Genomic DNA, 14777 nt, shown 5'->3' with positions numbered 1-14777 from the left:
CTTTTTTTCTGGAAAACCATAACTGGTCTTGTCCAGATTGACTGTCGGCGCCCAGGTCTGACAGTGCTGCTCCAGCAGTGCCAGGTTCTGGCGCAGCCTCTGTTCTGTGGGCGACAGCAGGACCAGGTCGTCTGCACAGAGCAGGAACTCGATTTCCATAATTAATGCAGATCAGTAAATCAAGGGACAAAACAATTATTGCGCCCGGGTCCTCAATGGGCTTTGACGTGCTAATGCGTTGGTTTAACAGTCCGGGTTTGGCAAGCCTCTAATGTCTCCCGACTTTGAAAACCAAGTAATAAATTAACTATATGTGCAAACGTTTCATATGTTGCTGTTGTGGATGCCTGTGGAGTGTATCTTATTTGCCGCGCGCCCTCCCCCCCTCTTTCCCTCAATTCAATTCAATTCAATTCAAGGTGTTTTATTAGCATGGCAGATGGGTTCAATCAGTGTTGGGTATTTACTTTGCTTTGAGATTCCATTTTTAAAGGTGATATATAAATTTTTGACTAAAATAAATTGATATCTTTGTCTTCTAAGCTCTCTGTGTACAGTGGAGCCTCCTGTCCAGCCAGCACATGTCCACAGACATTCACAACAGCGACATATCATAAAACGTTTGCACATATAGTGTGCAAAAATGCACTTTATTTACTAAAAATAAGACAGAGATACTGTATCAATTTATGTTGCATTAGCCTGATTATGATTAAAAAAGCACATATAATTAAACACGCGTTTGCGATTTAAATCAAAACACGATTTAAATCAATATAAATGTTTATATTGTATCGCATACTGTCCAGCCTCCATTTCTCTATAAAAATTTACTCTATTACACACACACAATAGAAGCAGGAAGCAGAAGCAGGGACCGTTGTCAGAAGGGAAGAAGGTGACTATTCATTGTTATCAAAAATGACTTAGAATCGATCATGTTGTGATATTTTGAAATATAAAAGTCAATTGATTGTCCATAATATCGCTATTCTATTTTTTCGAAGAAATGTTTGTTAAAAGAAAAGTCCAGCACCAGCTGGATTTGAACACACAACCCAGGAGTTGGTAAGTGGGCACGTAGACCAGTAGGCTACAGGGGAAATCATATGAAGAGGGAGGCGAAACAGCCCTACACAGCCCTGTCACAGTACACGAATATAATCATAACGTTATTAAATTCTTTAGATACGCGATTCCATATTATATTAGCAGAAAAGCTTAAAACTACCACTTTTTCACACGCTATTTCACATGCTAGTTAAATACTTTGATGCTTGAAATGTTTAGGGAGAAATGGAATACCAGTGTGTATTTTTCCTTTAAAGTACCGATTCCTGGAATCTGACTGGCTGACACCCTTCTGAAGTGGTTCCATAAAATCTGGTATACGGAAAAGAAAGCATTGATAAAAAAAAGCCTGGATTCTCATGTATCTCATACAAGTATCTTTTAATACAGTCTTTTCTGTGCTCTTGAGGATCCTTGTGATATTTTGAGCTCTAGTTGAATGATAAGTGTTGCATTTTAAATCATTTTCGTAGTTAGAAATTATGAAACGCCCTGTTAAAAGCAAGGGAGTTTTTATGCCCGTTGAAGTAAAACAAAATGCCTGACAAAGTATGGCTTGGACAGATTCCAAGTGCTTGTACAAATGTGCTAAAGAAATTATACTTTGAGTATACAGCTTGTCCAAAGTCATTCATTATTAATACTATTAGTAATATCTTCGGTAAAGGCTTTGATGCATAAATATTTCTGATAAAGGTAGGTTGTGTACTTTTGTCCAGCTGAGCAATCTTGCTTTCATAAAATATATACGCGATTCAATATTATATTCCCTTTTAATCAAATTCTAAAAGTATGCTTGATGACTCCGGTATCTCTTTAGTTAAAGACTTTGATGCTTAAAATGTTTAGGGAGAAATGGAATACTGGTGTGTATTTTTTCTTTAAAGTACCAAGACCAGCCATATACTGTATGTTTATGTTCCAAAATTAATATCGTTTATGGCCTTCACACGCGTTACAGTATGCTCCTATTCTTTTTCTGCTCAGCTACTAAGATTTCCCTTCAGTGGTAAAATTCAATATCTACAACGGGCACAGCAAAGACGTTTACTGTAAGTCTTTCTATGACAGACCAACGGACCACGAGTGCCCCTGTCGGTCAACCAATCACGTACTGCGGTGCCGCATGTCATCTTGCGTCACACTGCGCGACGCCACCTGCGGTACGTGTCTGTAACGTGCACTTTGAATGGCTGCATCTGTATATTCAAACTTGGAAAATGAGTCAGCAAACAAGGTTGAGAATGGCTGATTGACAACATTTTTTTAAAATCAGAATCAAGTCTGCTTTGACTGGGCCACTTAAGGACATTGCTTTATTCTTCAAACACTTCAGTCTAGCCTTGCGTTTATGATGTAAATCATTATCCAACTTCATGAAAGATTAATTGCTATCCCAGTTTTAGGCCTTTAAAAGATTGAAGCAGGTTTTCCACTTAAATTGTCTTGTAATGCTGGCAGAAACATGCTTATCAGAATTGATGGTGAAACCTATGTGATATGCCATGTTGGCTTTGTGTTAGCTGTAATGTTTTACATTTAAGATAGATCTAAAAGTTCCAATTTTGTCTTGTCTAACAACAAAACTTTTTGCTGCATGATCAATATACCACAAAAAGGGTTTTTTGCAGACCCAATACAGGATTTGAGATGTCATTTTTCAGTTATGTATAGGATCGCTTTATGGTATGACTGGAACATCACTGACTCCTATTTTTCCCATCTTTTAGATTGAACTATTGCCACAGCCCTCCATACTGCCCTCTCACGCCTGGATAAGAAAGGAACATATGTGAGAATGCTGTTTATTGATTACAGCTCAGCATTCAATACCATAGTGCCCTCAAAGCTTGTCATCAAGCTCCAGGACCTGGGACTGAACACCTCCCTCTGTAACTGGATACTGGACTTCATGACAGAACATCCGCAGGTGGTGAGGGTGGGCACCAACATATCCTCTACCCTGACTCTAAACACTGGAGCCCCCCAAGGCTGTGTGCTTAGCCCTGTTCTCTCCTCCTTATTTACTCATGATTGTGTTGCCAAGCATAACTCAAACTCCATCATTAAGTTTGCGGATGATACAACAGTCATCGGCCTGATCACAGATGGTGAAGAGTCTGCGTACAGGGAGGAGGTTGAAACCCTGGCAGCATGGTGCCAGGAGAACAACCTCTTTCTGTACATCAGTAAGACTAAGGAGATGATTGTGGACTATAGAAAACACCAGGGAGGAGATCACACACCTATCTACATCAGTGGGACTGCAGTGGAGAGGGTCAGCAGTTTTAAGTTCCTGGGAGTTAACATCTCAGAGGACTTAACCTGGACCCACCACACCAACACCGTGGTCAAAACAGCACGGCAGCACCTATTCTTTCTCCGTAGACTAAAGAGGTTCGGCATGCCATCATATGTCCAGGCCAACTTCCACAGGTGCAATATTGAGAGCATCCTGACTGGTTGCATCACTGCCTGGTATGGGAACTGCTCCGCCCGGGATCGCAAAATACTACAGAGGGTGGTGAAGTCAGCGCAGCTCATTACCGGCTGTGAGCTACCAAACATCCAGGATATCTACTCAGCTAGATGTCTGAAGAAGGCCAGGTCCATTCTCAAGGACCCCAGCCATCCCAGTCACAAACTGTTTTCCCTCCTACCATCCAGTAAACGGTACCAAAGCATTCGGTCCAAGTCCAACAGATTACGGAACAGCTTCTACCTCCAGGCAATAAGACTGCTAAATAGCCAACCTGCAGCTCCTTTAGCAAATCACCTGTAATGGCTACATGGACACACAGTTTTCACTGTATTCAGCATAACCGCACTACTTGTATATATTGCATACACCATGGACACATAGCAGCTCTACTCATATTGAGTTTTATTCCATTTCTATTGACTCTATTATTTTGTAACCTTATTTTCATAACCTCAATTTTGTGTTTTTTGTGATTTCTGTAATTCTTGTGATTTTTGTGAGCTCACGGAAAAGACATTTCATTGCCAGCAACTACTGCTGCACGCTGTATTGTTGTGCATTTGATAAATAAACTTTGATTTGATCTGAAATAAACTTTGATTTGATTTGAATTCTATACAGTAGGTCTCTGTATGTCACTGTTGGTCCCATGTTGGCATCCCTCTAACCAGCTTTCTTCTTACCTTGCTGTTTGGAATTTGCAATTTGGAAGGATTCATGATCTAGGTAGTGTCTGGGGAATGTCTTTGAACTCTTAATATCTTTCTACTGATCTATGCCTTTCTACAACATTCTGTTGTAGAGTTGTTTTGAAAGCTTCTTGGTCTTCATGGATTCATTGATTACCATTTGCTTGAATTTCACTACCTGGCTGAGAACTTTGCAGTCAGGTATATTTATTGTCAGAATATGTAAACCATTACTGTAACGATCAGTTCTTTCCGGGCCCTATGCAGAGGACACGATCCGGAATTGTGAGGATACTGTTGTGGGAAATCCTTCATCCAAGGAGCAGGACACAGTCTTTCGTGGATTCAGTTGTTTTATTGAGCTCAATAATGACATCAACGCGCATTGGGTCTGCCCCGCAGGACAGACAAACCGCAAGGGTTTCCCAGCTCTTATATACAGTATGATCTCAGGAAGATGTTTTGTTTCACCACTTCATGTGTATTCGTCTTGCCCTTTGATATGTAGCATGAGTTGACCGGTTGGTCCTGTCTCAAGTCCTGTCCTTTGATGTGTATTTGATGGAGCTGCTTAAGATATGTTAAAACAGCCGACATATTACACAATGCGCCTGAACCAACACTGTAGTGTTGAATACAGATAAATTATATATATACAGTATATTTTCCATCAATGATATATATATAAGTGTTTTTCTACTTCAATACAATAGGGAAAATAGTCATGCAGGAGAAGGGTCAGGAGACGAGGGGCGTGTCCGAGGAGTGCAGGTGTCCAGGGGGAGTGAATCCAAGGCGAACAATCCAAGGGTATATCCAAAAGGGGGGATCCAATACGGGAGGCAGAGTCCAAGACCAGGGAATCCATCCAAAGGAACTAAAAACAAGAATCGGGTCAGAACCGGCGGGGCAGGGAATCAGGAACAGGAAACTAAAACCATGACGGAGCCAGACGTGGCAGGACCCCGGCCTCTCACGAAACGGGATTCAATGAGAAGCCTCAGGCAAACGCCTACATCTGGCTTTAAAGGTGGAACTAAAGAGGGATTAGGCAAATGAACAGGTGTAAGCAATGGGGGAAAACGAGGAAGGGTTGGAGAGCCCTTAAGAGGGAGAGTAGCGATCGTGACAATTACTGTTGCACTCAGACAGAGGTTGTCCATGTTATGTGACTAATCAAAGTAATTTTGTGTGTCTGAATTAATTTAGGTTTGCCATAGAAAAGGACATTTTTATATTTTATATACTGCATCCCCTAGATCTTAGTGTGTAAAGATCTGTGTATACCTTTTTTGATACCCCTTTATTACCTATATACAATTTTGAAGCTTAGCTTTTTTAATTTCAGTATATTTTTCATCACAGGACAAAGGGACGCAGTTCCTACTGTGGCTGCTGCTGTCCCTCACAAAACAAAGACTATGGAACGCGAGGTACACTCTCATCCGGTACAACGCAGAGTGGGGAGCGAGGGAGCTAGAGGAGAGGATCCCGGCGGATCTCAGAAGGAGGATGAAGCATGACGTCACCAAATGGGGTTTCCCCATGGCGAGTAAGCAATGGAAAGGACTTTGGGCCCTGTACAGGGACTAATGAACAAAAGCAAGTGGTAGGGCTTGGAGAGACTCTTTAAGTGTGCAAATCCAGCCCCATCATCCACTTGATTGTCCATTATCACAGATTGATAATGGACAATCACCGCCGTCTGGACAGTTTTTATTGCATGCAGAGTTTACCAATTTTGTGAGAATGTTTCTTTTGTGAGATGTTGTTATGGAAATAATGTATATTTTGATTTTTTTTTCATCACAGGACAATTATGTATTATGTTTATTTGTGACCATTTTCACAATGTTTTTTGTAACAATTGTTACAAATTTGTACATAATTTGTTACATAATTTGAAACAATTATGTATTTATTTGTGATGTATTTAAGAAAATGCAATTGCTTTTTAATAACACTTTACAGTTCTTTCAATTGTCTCACTGCCTTACATGACAATTAAGATGATCGATATATGCTGTGTTTATACATACTGTAGGCTTTTATTATAATATTGTTAAGACATCCAATTACAAAGATATTTGTATTTTCCCATATAACAGCAACATATAAAATCACCAAGCTGGAGGCGTCAAAAAGAAAATAAAGTGAGTATTTAATGTGTGAAATTTATCTGTTGTATCTTTCTCACATTTATTTTCCATTTCAGCCGTATTTTACCAAATATGTATTTTATTTTTACTTAGAAGAAAGATATAAGATGTGAAAAAGGGGTTAACTGTTTTCTTTCTGCACAAAGACTTCTTGTGACACAAGACATTCCATGCTTAAGCACTTTTGAGTTATGGCAGGGATGGGAGTTAACTGAAAAGAGATTCCAAGTGCAAGATACAGACGCCCTAACTAAGGAAAGATAAAAACCGGCCATTCAAAGTGGTCAAGGTCTTGGGAATGTCCTATTCCGAACCTACAGTATATTCTGAACAATACTTTGATCTTATTGTTCCTTTCATGCAATAAACTCAGTTGTTTAAACTTCATCTCAGGACCCAGAACTTATTTGTCTGTTACAACAACTTCTACCTGAGAATTTCTCTAAAGACATTTAACAATTTGTCTGTGCTGTCACAGTTTCTAGAACATTGTTGTGAAATGTTGTTGTTGCAGTTAGAATATTTTGAGTACTAAATATTTAATTAAGTGTATTTGTTTGAATTGACACTTTGTGCTAGTTGTAAATATTCAAGTTGCAACATCCTGTGTTGTTTCTCCAAAATGGCATGTCTGGATACTGTATACGAATGCTTCAGCAACCACATAGCTCATGGATGTGTGACTGACACATCTGAGATATTGACAGATGTGACAGAGGGCTTTCTCACTGATCTCAGGCAGCACTAAAACATATATTTCCCCTGTACTATTAGCCAGTTTATTGTGGGTGCACATACAGTAAGCTGGCGTTTTCATACATCCATTACATTTTACATTTGTTCCCTAGGAGCTAATTAAACTTTTAATTAACAAAACATATGTATACTCATAGGTTTAAAATGTTTCTTTAATATTACCTATTTGTCTATGTATGGATTGCTCCTGTCTTTGGGTCCGATTGTTGGCATGGACACACTTCCTGTTTCCAGGTTTGGAACCCAAGCTGAGCCGTAGGCATCAGAGTGGCCATATCCTGCCTGAATCAGGGTGCTTGTGTGCATTGTCACAAATATAGAGGCGACAATTTCTAAATATAACTTATGTTTTGTTTTGTAACTTATGTTTTCCCTTGTGTATTTAGCTGTTAAATATTTTTGGCATGGTCCAAAGGGGGAAGGGCTTCCAGTAGAAAGGAGCCCCGCCAGCACAGTTAGTGGTTAGAACAACGTGGTATCACAGAATCATGTGGTAGTGTAATGTTGACTAGTCCAATAATGTGTTGTCCATTTATGTTATTGTATATAGTTTTGTTATTTTCACGAAAGGGTGAGCTCTGGGTGTGTCCAAATTAAACATCTTGCACAAACGTACTTTGAAGCTGGGTCATCTTTTTTGGAGAAAGAGAAGCCAAAGGACCCACATAGGCAATCAGTCAACATTACCTCACAAGTGGTGAGAGGAGTGGATGGCTAAACACAAACCTGGATACTCCTATAATTCCTCCATTTTGGCCTCCGCTGTATGAAAGCAAAGACAGCCAAAGAAGATGTGGCACTACAGGGAGAAGAGACTGATCCTTTTGACATGTTGGAGTCTGATGAAGAAAAGTATGCTGCTCAAGGAGCCAGTTCAAAGACTCAGAGCCAAGGAGCTACAGAAAAAAACTTCAAGAAGCACACTGAATTGATTTTAGTCCTGCAGGGGTTCATCACTGCCCAACGAACCCGGGAAGAGGGACTGATGCAAAAACTTTGAGAGCTGTGGACAGGGCTGCTGACTGCTCATGTATAACAAGCAGCAATGCCCCAAGTAGAAGAGTTGAGTATTAGAAGACCCCTTCCTACTCCAGCACCTACACCCCAAACTCAGCCCACACAAAAGGAGAGTGGAGAGAGGGGTGTCAGCCCTGCCCACTAATGAAAGGAACCTAAGATTCCTTCCAAGCCAGAGAAGACATTGAAAATTATCTCCTGAGGTCTGAATGCTTAGCCAAGACTTGAGCATGGCCAGAGGAACAATGGCATGTTGGCTTGTTCCCCTACTGACTGGGAAAGCGCTTGAGGCTTATATAGCAATGGATGAGGAGGAATCCAGTCAGTATCCTTGTCTGAAGGAGGCGCTCCTGGCCAAGTTCAACATCTTGCCAGAGACCTACCGTCTGCACGTCAGAGGGACTGTCATACCACTAGGAAAGTCACCATAAGAGACTTACCATTGACTCAAGGGCCTTTATCTGAGGTGGATAAAGCCTGAGACCCGATCCAAGGAGGACATCGGAGAGGTCATCATCCTTGAGCAACTGCTGTGTGTCTTTCCAGTGGACTTCTGCACTTCGGTTAAGGAAAATGAGCCCACCAATGGGCTGGAAGCAGCACAACTGGCTTAACAGTACCTCAATGCCAGACGATGCTCAACCAGACGACCAGCACCAGTGACAAGGGAACACAAGGACAATGCAGTTGGGGGTAATGCTACAGGGGTGCAATAATTTAGGGGGAGAGATTTAAAACTGGAGAAAAGGATGGGAATACTAATGTAAGCACAGGATCTTTAGTTTGTTTCTATTGCCAGCAACCAGGACACAAAGCCTCTGTATGTCCCCAGCATAAGCCAAATTTTTCTAGTTACTGTTACGTCCCAAGAAAGGAAGAAAGTCAGGAGGCGGGAAACAGTGTTAAGAACTCAGCAGTTTTTCCAGTTATAGTAAATCGAGAAACTGTGCAAGCTTTACTTGACACTGGTAGCTTTTTATCTCTCATTACGCCAGAGCATGTGATCAACCATGCAATTAATCATCTCCCAAAGAGCAGCTCAGGTTATCAATACATATGTGTGATCTGTGATTATGCCACCCGGTTCCCAGAAGCCTTCCCATTATGTTCAATCACCACACCAAAAATCATCACTGCTCTTGACCAGTTATTCTCTTGGCATCCCAGAGGACATTATGACTGATCAAGGGACACATTTCACATTCAAACTTTTAAAGCAGCTTTACTGACAACTGAGAATCTGGAATTCAGACCTCACCATACCATTCTCCAACAGATGGCCTGGTAGGAAAGTTCAACCAGACCCTGAAATCCATGCTGAGGAAGTTTCTGGGTGATACAGGGTGTGACTGGGACAAGTGGTTGCCATTTCTGTTGTTTGTCTACAGAGAAGTTCCTCAAGCCTCAACAGCAATTTCCACATTTGAACTGCTGTAAAGGAAGTCAGTTCAAGGTCCATTGTTATTTCTCTCCCCTGGATGAGTTGAACACCTATTACGCTCAGTTTGAGAAGGGAATCACGGAACTGCAAGCACCGGTGCTCCCGGGCCGCTGTCACGCCCAGTACACCTAGAGGGTGCTCTACTTCTGTCCTGTTCCTAGTTCCCGGTGATTATTCATATCTTTCTGGTGTGTCTTGTTGTGTCATCTATTTACTTCCTGTGTCTGCTCTGCTCCTTGCTCAGCATTGAGGTTTGGTTATTCTGAGACCCACCTACAGATGCAGCCGTTCAAAATGCGCGGGCGATACCGCATTATTTTCCGGTACGCTGTACGCAGTCTACCGTGAGTAACCGCAAGTTACCGGTAAATACCGCTAGTTACCGTAAATTCTCCTATAATACCGCAAGCAAAATAATAGTATCCGGAATTTCCGCAAGGTGGAGCTAATAAAGCTCAACCTCTCATGTTTAGCTGTCACCATCAAAGTCTTTAACGAAGATATTACTAATAGTATTAATAATGAATGACCTTGGACAAGCTGTAAGTGTAAACTCAAAGTATAGCCCTGGTCCACATTCTTTTTTTCATTGACCGTCTTTGTAAAAGTAACACCACAGCATTTCGCAATCACGCATTTTTTTCCAATCATGCAAAGTACAGTAATTTTTGAGAATCGATTCACCATGCCTTTCACATGCTCATAAAAGAGATTGATTTAGGAACATAAACATATTACCGTATGCAAACTGTACTGTATACAGTATGTATATGTATATTTAATGTCTTAACTGTGCCCGTTTAAGTATTGAATATTTATATGGAATTTTACCACTGAAGGGAAATCTTAGTGCCTGAGCATAAAAAGAATAGGAGCATACTGCAACGCGTGTGAAGGCCATAAACGATATTAATTTTGGAACTTAAACATACAGTATATGGCTGGTCTCGGTACTTTAAAGAAAACATACACAAAACATGGTTTCATTATGACCAGAATCGGTCTTGAGATATTTTTAACTTGATTTACAGTATTTGAGAGGTATGTCTTGACACCGATACTACGTAAATACTGCTCACGTATATGTTTCTAGGTTTATATTATGCATTTCATACGGTCAAATTACTTTTGAGCAACTGATAAGAAGCGCGAAACGGTATGCCCAGGGCGTTTTAGTTTCGTTTTGTTTTAATGCAGTGCGGGGACTCTGCTTTAACTATATCGCCGTGGATTGATTAGAGATATCAAGTACATACAAGTCATTTTTTAAATCTTGTAGTTCGTCTTGTAAAAATGTTACGAGTACATCATCTGTCAACAATTACACAGGTTCTGTTTCCATATTGCGGATTTTGGTTACGTAATATTATTTTCTAATTCCACGTTGTGAATATATGATTTGGGCAAACAGAGCCGCAAAGAAGTACATTATGGGTTGTTGTTTTTTTTTGCAGTTTTATCTAGAACAAGCGATGCTTAAACCTTTGTCTGATTCTTGTGAAACTATCCACACGACAGTTACCTAGGAGTTGACTTCAGTGATGTCACTGATGGGATGTTTCTAAAAATCCATCCTCTGTAAAACGTCTTCTCTAGTTGTCCTGCATATGTATTCGCTAATGAAGCTGTGTGTTCTGAGCCTGGATCTCTACATTTCTGTATGAACCAGCTTAGAGGGCTAAAGACAGCTTGTGTTTAAATTGAGTGTAAGGTAATTTATGCTTCTAAAGTCATGGTCAGCATTATTGTACTGTGCTGTAAACTTGTTCTGTGCCTAGTCACATTATTTTATAGCGTTTTTATAGCGTTATCAAATCTGGTGGCGCTGTGTGTTAGTTTCCTGACTCCCATGTCATATGGTCTGTGATTGAATTCCATGGAACTACTGTATGACTTTATATTTTAACAAACATTTCTTTGAAAAAATGAAACGTTTCCCTTGGTCAGAGATTAAATAAAACCTCACCCGCACCAAACAAATTTATATTTCTAAATATCACAACATGATCGAATTTAAGTCTTTTTAATAACAATGAATAGTCACCTATGCATTACAAAATAAATATTTATATTTATTTGAATCGCGTTTTGATTTAAATCATAAACACGTGTTTAAATATATGTGTTTAAAGGCGATATATAAAAGCGCTGATTCTTATGGAATGTGTTCCGCCGGGGATTCAAAACATTTATTTTTTTTTCGCGTATCTAAGGAAAATTGCAGTATAACTTTGTTCATGCACAAACAGTGGCATGTTACATTATTAATTTGGGTGTCTCCTCTTGCCAGAAAGCTCTAAATTGCATTTTGAGTACGGTTTTTGACTTTTTCTAAATTGGAACCCATAAATAAAGCTGATACAGTTTAGACTTACTGTATTTTAAACTGTATTACAGCAGCACATTGGACAATGCAACGTAAATTGCAAAAATGCACTTGGAATCTGTCCAAGCCCTACTACGAAAATTATTTAAACTGGGACACTTATCATTCATCTTTAAATAAACTTTATTTTATATAGCGTTTTAAGCGAATAGGTAATTAGATTGCTCATAAACCTAATCGCTTTTTCTACATAAACACAGCGTGATTGCTCTCTGAAAATGCTTTTTCTTTATATTTAGGCTCAGATTTCAACTATAGATCGTATTATTATAAACTTTCTTGGAAAAATGTCTTATATGTAAACCATGTTTGCTATTAATTCATTTAGGGCTAGAATACGTTCATTGTCTTCCAATCGAGTCGAGTTGACATTGGAAGCTTGCCACGCCCGGACTGTTACACCAACGCATTAGCATGTTAAAGCGATTTCATTGAGGAGCCTAGCTTTCTTAACTAGTAAGTACTGTACTTCCTACTTTGAAAATACCTGTGAAACCGGACATACAAGTGGAAAGATTACAGATTTTAATCGTCTTTTTTCTGAACCAGGGAAAATCTGATCATGTTTCTCTATAACAATAATAAAAAACTTTATTTTACATTATTTTACATATCCCGCTTACACATCGCACGACTTTAATAAATCTATTCTTTATTAATACTAAATAAATAATACTAAAAATACTACAGCAAAGAGGTCACTTGATTTTTGGAATAATTCCAAAGAGCACAATGATCCACTGGCATCCCTGAAGTCTGTTTAGTCCATAATCTTCCAAATACAATCACTAAGCAATTATAAGAATTATACCATCCTATTTCTTTGTGATGTCCTGTAAAAACTAAATCTATTTTTATAAGGCTTTTACTCAAAAGATTTCCAAACACACAAAGCATTTGTGAAGTACTTTAGTATTTCTAAAGATTACTGGTACAACATCAATCATTAAAGCTTAACAATAAAGTTTAGATTGCTGACTATGGACTAACTACATTAACTAACTGCAATGCAACAGTATACATTTTACAAGTAAGAATATCTGGTTGAATTCTTGCATTTGTAGCCAATTTAATGTGTAAGAAAACCGGCTCAGGGACGCCAAATATGTAAATGTAGTGGCTCTCTGAAGGCACCAGTTCTGTAGGGTTTGGGCATTTACTGAGACAATTATTAATTGTAGCAGTAAATCACAAAGTTGATTCTTTTGATGGCTTTAGAATCCAACCATGCGACATAACTCAAACAACGCACACACACAGGTACTAATACATGAGGATACATTTATCAATACATAAAATATGCATATAAAACTAACAGATCTTATCGAGAGGGTTATCAGAATACAAAAGATATATATTCAGTCAGTTACGAAGAGTTACATTTATCAAGAGGACATACGTTCAGTATATCATTCATTTAGACCGTTTCGTAAATGAACTTGGTTATAACTTCTACATTAGATACTCAAAACAAGTACATAACTCTTAGGAATTAAATTGATATCACCTGGTTGGGATAACAATTGAATTCTCGAGCTGTAATGCATTGAAGTTGAATACTCATCCAATCTCTGGGGATTCATATCTCCTGCAGGCACAAACAATCAGCTGCAGGCTTGTTGCTGTCCAATCCGCGCTCTCTGGCTCCGTGCCAGGCTGTGCTGTGCGGCTTGCGACGGTGCGCTGCTGATGCTCACTGACCGGCTAGTTAGTGTTGGCTTTAACTAGCAAAGTTTGTGCACAGGAGAAAAGATGACTGTGGATCCCAGCAAGTCAGGAAGAGGACCAGTTCGTTCCTGATGAAGCGCTAGTTCTGAATAGTGATTCAGCTGTCCACAGTTCCGACCTGTTCACGAGGCCTGCTGCTGTTGCTAACCTCGGGTGGATCCTCTGGTTATTCTCTGGCAACCTCCGCTCTAGACTCTTAGAACAAAGGAAAGTTCTGGCACTCGGACACACTGGCCGTTCCGTGGTTGTCCGGGCTGAGTCTCAGGATGGTCAGGAGGCGCGCTGCGAGAATGTCCTGCCCTTGGGAGCCTTCTGCTCCTGGGCCGTCCTGCCCTGAAATTCTCCCTTGAATTCCCTTTAGAAAAGTCCACAGAATTCTCCCTGAATCACTGAATCTCTCAGGCCCTCTGTGTTGCCTGTTTTTACCTGGAGGAACTTCAGCTCGTTGATTGGCTGAAAGTTCCATGGGCATCAGAGTCCCACTTGGGTTACTCGGCCCTACCAGTCCCTGATTGGTTGATCAAGGTGAGATATGACTCACTTACTCCTGACACCTAGGAATGCAGTCCAGATGTCCATCTGGCACTCCCTAGACAGATAGGCGCCAATGGATGACCATTGATCATGATAGCCAGGCTTAGCTAAGTGCATCCCCGTCTGGGAGCTTGTTCCTTATCAAAAGAAAACATCCTAAATCAGCCTGCATGAATACTGTCTCTGTGGCTGCACCACAGAGATGGAGGATGAGATGGGGTCTAATTTGGGAAAGCTCAGAAACACTTAATTATTTCTTATTAATAAGCCTCGCCTCTACAAATGCGAGAGATTTTAAGTTTTAACAGAAGAAAACTACGAATATGAAAACAGCCATAACAACAAAAATTACTGTGCAAATATCAAAAGGCTACTTCAGTAATGAAATAATAATCACAGTAGAAACCAGACACTGTTTACACCATATTGTTAAGAAAGACTCAAGACAGAAATGTTCATGTACAGCTGGAAAAAACAACAGTGAAGGCTGCAACATTACGCCCATGCTTTTCCA

The sequence above is a fragment of the Atractosteus spatula genome, chromosome 14, assembly GCF_055471065.1.
Source record: "Atractosteus spatula isolate fAtrSpa1 chromosome 14, fAtrSpa1.hap1, whole genome shotgun sequence".
NCBI classification, from domain to species: domain Eukaryota; kingdom Metazoa; phylum Chordata; class Actinopteri; order Semionotiformes; family Lepisosteidae; genus Atractosteus; species Atractosteus spatula.
The sequence above is the reverse complement of the archived record's forward strand: the minus strand, read 5'-3'. Positions refer to the sequence as shown.